We start from the raw sequence: 8,119 nt of genomic DNA, 5'->3' as shown, positions 1-8,119 counted from the left end.
TTCTCCTCTTTGACCTGCTTTAGCTTGAGAGAAGACGACACACAGCTATGACACTGAAGAACAGATGTCAAACATGTATTTATAGCTACTCACACAAGATAGTACGTAATAATCCCATAATGATCCAAAACACCTGAGCTGACCTGAGACTGTGACCTGTGTCATAAAAGACCAACCTGATCCTGCAGCAAGAGAAGTTGCTGACCAACAGTCTGCACTCCCTCTGTGGTTTGGATTGTCTCCTGTCCCAAAATGTCCTCCAGTTCTGAGACTGCGTCACAATCTGAGCCAAACAGATGCACCGTACGCTCAGTGAGCCAATTGTAGTGCAGAGACATACAGCTCTTGCAAAACTGATCTATGACAGTGACCAACTTTCGACAATGTAAGTATCACAGTTAATGGTAAAAGAAAAGCTGCTGAATGCATGTAGATGTAATCATCCATGTATTATTGTGTGCAGTGAGCATATTCAGGAGATTTAAGGCACTTATTTACCATTTATTACAGGGCTTTCTCCACTTTTGATGCAGGCCAAAGCCAACTGAGAGACCTCGTACCCCCTCACTGCTTCTTGTAGTAAAGACAAACTTGACTCATAGTCATGTAACCTGAAAGGTGGAATAACATCAGCCAAATAATTACTCAAGCTCAGACATAAAGGGATGAAAGTAATATGAAAAAGGACTTGATTTAACCTGCCACTCTTATATTGAGACTGGCTGAGGCTATTCAAAGCAATAATAATAATGTTATTGTAGTGTTGCTGCCAGTTACTATCTCCAAACTGTTCCAATGATCTCTAACCCCTCTTGGTCAGTGGTCTTGTCATCTCTGTCATCACTGTCTTGTTTGGCCATCTGTAGACGGTCCAGTTTGTCTCTGGCTTCGACCAGGGCGACCCGGTTGTCCTCAATCATCTGATCCAACAGAGCTCTGGTCTCAGCCGCTGCACTGCAGACTGCATGAGCCTGGAAGACAAAACAAAGCCGTCTTACTGCGTCCATGCAACATAGAGTGAAGAAAACAGAATCAAGTCTTCCCTGAGGCCAGCAAAACAGAGAGTGACATATCTAAAATGATTTGATACACAGGGTGTTATCAGCTGGCTTGCACATAGTTTAATAGTTGAACAGCACCTTTTGTATGACGGTGGGAAGTAGAATGCTGCAGGGCGGCTGGGGGACGGGGGGGACAGGGGGGACGGGGCTCCTCTCTGCCTCCAGCAGCTCAGTGATCTCCCTCTCCTTCTGGTACAGGCTCTCCTTCAGCTCCTCCAGACGGGCTTTAGCCCCCTCTAATGGCTGGTCTGACTCATTGCTGGCCTGAAGGTAGAACCACCTTAAAGGGTCAGTGCACCCAAATCACTAACACAGCTTTGGTCATGTACCCCCCCGGTATTAGGCCACGCATATAATGCTGACATGATTAATGTGGTTCTATCAGATTGTAAGTCTGTCCCCACATTTTTATTATGACCTTTTCCATGTATTGTCCCCACAGAGGATGTCTCTGGTTGCTTTGTTTTTGTGTTTAGAAGAAGGAGCTGTAGACTGCCATAGTAACTAATTCCAACCCACCACTGTCTGTTGTTGTGCTGACAGCTCTTTGTTCTCTGAGCTTTCACCTTCCTCAGCGGCTTCCTGCTGCTGTTGCTGTGATGATGCAATCAATATTTCTTGGATCTTCCCAACTTCCTGTCTGGCCATTTGCAGCTCCTGTATTGCTGTTTGGAATCACAGGGCATTAATACTGGTGTCATACACACACAGAGGTCAGAGGTTTTTGTAGGGATACATATGAAGGAGTTCATGCAGACTCACTGGAGGCCTGGTGGCTGTGCAGGACATCCAGCCTGTTGGAGAACAGCTCCAGCATTTTGCTCTAAAATAAAGATACGAACATGGTATGATAATTATGTAATCGTATGAAAATAAAGATACATGTTATACTCAGATATGACCACAAGAGTGAGCTCTGGTTCACAGGAAGACATGACTTTGCACATCCTGCCAGATTTCTGTCCAACCTTTTCCCTGTGCCACTGTAGGGCCTCCTCTTTGCTCCTCCTCCTCTCAGCTCTCTGCTCCTCCAGCTGCTGCTCGTTGTGTGCAGTCAGAGCCTGCAGATAACAGGACCAGGCGAGGAGAGAAATACGTAAACAAATACATAAAGCTGCTTATCGTGTCAGGAACAGTATATGGTCTCCAACGTGTCTGATGAATTACGCCAATAGTTTGAAGTAGAGATTGGAGAGTTTGACTTCATCACCACTTAGAACAAAATGTGCCAAAGGTAGAAAATGGACCGGGGAGTTTATTGGGTTTGAAATGATGGAGGCGCTCGGGTAAGAGATGGACTGACTGACATCACTGACCGCGACTCTTCTCTCCCAGTCAGCGTTCTTCTTCTCCACCTTCTCCTGATAGAGATCCAGGATTCTCCTCAGGGTGTTCAGCTTGTTCTGGTAATGAGACTTGATCCTCTGCACAGTGCACTCCTGATCACACCGTGAAACAAGCATTACTGTCATGTGTTGCTCTCACACTCATACACAGACACACAAAGGTGCTTCCTCACCTGGTTCTCTCGCGTTGCAGTCTGAAAGTTCTCCTCCAGCTCCTGCACCATTTCCTGGTGTCTCCTCTTCATGGCTTCCATGTCCTCGGCTATCTGTTTTGGAGAGTATACAACACACACAGACACACACAGGAATCTTCGTCCTGGTAGTATATACTGATCAAATGCCTCCCAGTGTCATACCAGCAGCATCAGGGCAGCCATGTGAGCATGAGGAGGAACACAACACAGTGTCTGACAGTGACTTCATTGTGTGTGTGCATGCTCTCACTGAACAACTGGACACGACTCACAGTCACATGTCTAAAATAAAAGGCAGTTTCATCAGAGGTGAGTTTGGAGTCACACATATTTTCGGTGTTTATGCTTAGTGGTATGGACTGATTCTGTTCTAAATAGGAACTCATTACTGTGGGAGACACAGTGCCTTTTTCTGTGACGATGCTCATTATTCTACCTGAGTGACGCAGAGTTCAGCTGACTCGTAGGGGATGTAGATCTTGGCATCTGCATCGCTGGCATCTGACAGCTGAGATTCTGATGAGCCTGCAGAAATAACATGCAGTTCAGAGGTGAAAGTGTTAGTTAGTAGTAACCTCAGTCTATACACATGCAGTATCTTTCACCCTCATCATCATCCCTCTCCACGCACACCCCCTCCTTTACATATTTCTTCATCTTTTAACAGGACCTTGGTTGATCTCTTCTCCAGGGTCTTTTCTGCGATCGGTGCCGATCCAGCGTCTGAACGCAGCCCACCTCTTCATCCACACAGGTTTATGATGAATGGCAGCTTGAACAATGAAGCAAATGTTGGGGGACATTTGGAAACTTGGAACAGCTTGGAGAGTGGAGTAACAGGAAAGGGAGAGAAGAGAGGAGTAACAGCAAGTCTTAACACACATATTCTCCTATTACTGTCATTGCAGTGTAGTGTATGTAGTGAATGTGTTATGTAATAAAAAAAAAAATGCAACATCCCCCAAATAGTTGCAGCTTAAATCACTGTAATAAAAAACATTCACTGACTTTTACTAATAAGTATTTATTTGATTTGAGATTTTTTGATCTTCTGCTCTGTTCATATTTCATGCACGTCGTTGGTTTAAAATAAAAAAATCTCCTGAGCAAAAAGCAAAAGTATTCCAGTCATCCAGGGAGTTATTTGACTAAGGAGAACTGCAAATATTCAATGATATAATCCTGATAGTGTTCAGATGAATGATGCCAAACTCATCTGACAGTTTTATGGGGTGCTGGAGCTCATAAATCCTTCCCCCAGCTCTGCATGTGAGTAACTGTGCTGAATTAAGTTCTGATTTTAACTGATCGCTCTCAAAAGTGAACAAACCAAAGAAACCAATCATACAACAACCAAGTGAAGTCAAAATAAAGTCATTCAACATGTTCCTTTGCCAGTTTTTCATAGTGTTTGTTTATAATTCATTTACCATTTTATAGCACTTGCATGGACACAGTGTTTAAAAAAAGAAAAAATAACACATTTCTGAGTTTATAAATGATTTATTTATTAGATTTAATACATGTTTTACATCTTTCTGATGAGTGATTAGCATGCAGTTTAGTCTCTATTTACAGTTTTGTATATTATACCCAAAATGTAGATGAATTCAATAATTGTATTATTTTCTAGTTTAATAAGTAGTTAGTCCCTGTTTATTTTCATTTTTCAGCTCGTCCATCCGTGTGTTCAGGCTTATCTAGAATATTGACACTTTCTTTAACATGTCATGTCCCCTTCTCTCAATATTTCATCACCCTCTGTCTCTCACATTCCCATCCCACCCTGTCCCCTCTTTGTTTCCTCATACAGGAATGTGGGCGTGCCGTCATGCTGTTACTTTCCTCCCAGAAATACCTTTTAGTAGAAAAACAGAAATGATGTCAGGATTTACAAGAAAGGTTGATGGGATAAATTACCTGCTGTTTGGGCTCGAGAAGCAAAACAGAGCAGAGTTCAAACTAAAATCAGTGTTGCAGTGTGTGGTTTGCATTTGGTTAGGGGTCAAAGTCTATCACATGGTCTATCATAAGGTAATAACTGTATCATTGGAGGTGGGCTCTACTGGTCTGACCTGCTCTGCTGTCCTCGTACTGGTCAAACTGTGTGTTATGAATGATCGGACACGGCCTCTCATCTGTCAGCTCTGGTACGCTGCCCGGTAAATCCTCCAGCACCGGCGCTGCCACTGGGGCCCGACCAGGCCGCAAGGACACCTCAGGGTCCTCGGGGCGGGTGGGCCTGTTAGTCGCCTCCCAGGCGCCTGAGAAAACCATGCAATTGGTGCATAATATGACAAGCAAGTTCAGATACACAATGCAGACATACAAGGACAGTTTTACTCCTGGATTCTAAACAAAGACAAACTATTAATGCATTGAGATAAAGCAGAAGATGCAGCTGAAGATGACCAGTTAAGATTAAAGGCTAAAAAGAAGCTGCAGCAGGAGAACAGCTGGCTTTCACGTGAAGAAAACATCTGGACAGAAGATGGTAGAGCTCGCAGTGGCATAGCGCAGGCATGAGGCCAGTCTGCACATAAGTAAAACTGTCAAACCACACACACACAGCACATTTTGCCATCATCCAAGTCTACAGCAGCTCCAGTGACTCCAGCTATATTGCTGCTGAAGGTAAAGATAAGTGTGCATTTGCCAGCTGACTAGTTTGCAAGTCTGGTTCTTGTGGAGCGTGCAGGCCTTCATATCCAGATCTCCAACCAGGCCCTGCCAGGAACAATATGTCATGTTTGTTCTGATGCACTGCCTGCTCCGCTGCTTCCCAACGCAGGCAGCCAAGCAGCTGAAATATTTAGACCTCATCTAACCTCACCTGTCCGCCTGCGGCACATTTATCACTCAGGAGGGCTTTTTCTACAACATCTGATATCTGATATGGAAATTAATGCAGGCGTGTTGTTGCAGATGATTATGATTAGTTTATTAATTATTGGTGTGTTTTACACTTACGTTGCTTGACCGCAGGGGCCACAGAGCGATGCCTCCCTACTTTCTTTCCCAGAAATGTCAGTGAATAAGATCCATTCTCAGCGCTGGAAGAGTTCACATACATCGTGTCTGAACTCTGTAGGAGAGCATATGTAGCTGGATCTGTCCAAAATCTGCAGCAACAAGAGGGTTACAAGCTCTTTAAAGATCATAGAAAGATCAGAGATTTTTATTTATTTGCAAGTGAAAAATCCTGGAGTACTTTAATCTGCATGATGAACTCTTGTTCAACCCGCAAACTATTTGCACGTCAACAAGCTGACATGGCAGATTCACTCAGAGAGCGTAATCCTCTTTACAGCCAAGCGACTGTTAGCTACAAGCTTCTAAACAGGAAACACTAAAAATGTTTTTATTTGGATTTTTAAATGCTCTGATTTGCTCTATAACAACACATCTTACATCTTGCTTGGCAGTAGTTGGCAAACTGCCAGTTCATTTATGAAGTAAAGTGATTGGAATTGACAATTGAAAAATGAGCCACACTGCCAAGAAACTGATACACATATACAATAAAAATGTTCACATGTGAATCAGGAAACACATCCGCTGTCAAGACAGGAGACAACGTGACAAAACTGATAAACTAACCTGATAAAAGGACCACCTGGTGTCAGAGCAGATCTGGTCCCTCCAGGTGTGATTCAGTGCAGCTTGTGTGCTGCTATGCTGACCAGGAGCAGGACCAGGATCTCTAAGGTGAACCAAACAGTCTTTAAATATTAAACCTGCAGAGATGGAGTTTCACCAGGTACTGGCTTAAACCCCACAGAGACTGCTGGTAAAAAGATGCCCCAAACAGTCCTCAGGTTTCCCGTGTGTAAGATAGAGATTGTAACTGGATGCTCTCTCACACTCAGACACACACACATAAAGTTCACACACACACACACACACACACACACACACACACACACTTCACTTCGGACTCTCCTGTTTGTTTTCCTGGTCCTCCTCCTCGGTCGTTAGGGTCAGGGGCACAGGGTGGGAAAAGGCTGAAGGTCACTTATACTGAGGAATATCATTAGATTATCTTCATGCAGCTGTGGCCTGGTTTATAGAAATGATATATTTGGTACAATACTGTTATCATATATCTCCCAAAAAAGTAATTATGGAATAAGATAAATGTCATGGTCATTGCTGCTGCTGACTTGCCCTGCCATTCTTGGCCAAGCCCTTGTATGAGGATTTCTCTTCGACCTTTCTCATTTGCACCACAGCTTGAGCATCTGTATAACACAAACTGCTTGGAGGTCGCTCCACCCATGATGCCACTTGAATGAAAATACATCTTTACTCCCTCCTTCTTTTTCACAATCCAAAACTTGCCCAGACCATATTCCATTGTGGATGTCACTTTGTCAACTGAAAAGATTTGAGACTTCATTTGAGACAAATCCATCAATGTATCACAAATGTGCTGGCCACAACAGGAAAAGGTAAATAAAATGTTCTTCTGTAAAAAGATGAGTGTGTGAAGACTTGACTGTTTACACTCCCCCCCCTAAGGTGTGATGACAAAGCTGATGACTGAGCTCTAATGATGTAATCATCAGTCAAACATGTCATCGTCCCGGCTGTTGAGGCACGTAGGCAGCAGGTAGTGTCAGGCTCTGTCTGTGCTGTCATGACAACCTTAAACACACTCATTTCATCATCGAAGACAGTGTTTTCAGGAATATTAATGTGGTCTGTATCTGCCACACAGGTTTTTATAATGCCGAGGTGTAGGGGAACATTCAAACTATTCCTAAGTTACTGCACTGAGCACATAGCCTGTGGAGCTGGGGGGCCGATGTAAAAACACATGATAAACATATATATAATAAACACCACACAACTAAAGTGCTGCTTTATTGTATTATAAGAGTTACAAATGGGCCTCAGACACAGTAATAAAGCAATACTCTGACTGTTTCAACATTCACTTGCAGGAAAGGCTGCATGAGATAAACTTTTAGATGTAATTGTATAAAATTAGAAAATACAGCAAAACTCACAGTTCATCTATGAAATATGAAGATTGAAAAATAACGAATTAGATCATAATAAACATAACAAATCAACCATTACAATAAATCAAATGATAGAATATATCAGGATTAACGGTATAAAGTACAATAATGCCCCAAGTGTATTCTAGGTATTGTTGGTTTTTCTTTTATGACAAGCTCTCTTTTATTAAAGATCTGAGAAATGAACAGCACATGCTTCCACGTAAGCAGCGTGCCTGTTTTATTTCCGACAATAATGAGAAATGAAGAAATGAGAAATTTTCTGAAAATAAAGGTTTAGCAACTCAAAGGCGTTTATTATGAGTATTATGAGATACTCTGTCATTATTCTGAGATGCTTTGCCATTATTTTGGGAAAGTTTCTCATTATAACGACTTACAGGATCCTTTTTTCCAAAACAGTGGCGGACATGGGGTGTTAGATCTGAAACTAGATGAACAGAGACACTAGTTCCTGGTTTTTACGCACGGCGTCGTCCCTCTGCCGGAGC

The sequence above is a fragment of the Pempheris klunzingeri genome, chromosome 7 (genome assembly GCF_042242105.1).
Source record: "Pempheris klunzingeri isolate RE-2024b chromosome 7, fPemKlu1.hap1, whole genome shotgun sequence".
Taxonomy (NCBI): Eukaryota; Metazoa; Chordata; class Actinopteri; order Acropomatiformes; family Pempheridae; genus Pempheris; species Pempheris klunzingeri.
The sequence above is the reverse complement of the archived record's forward strand: the minus strand, read 5'-3'. Positions refer to the sequence as shown.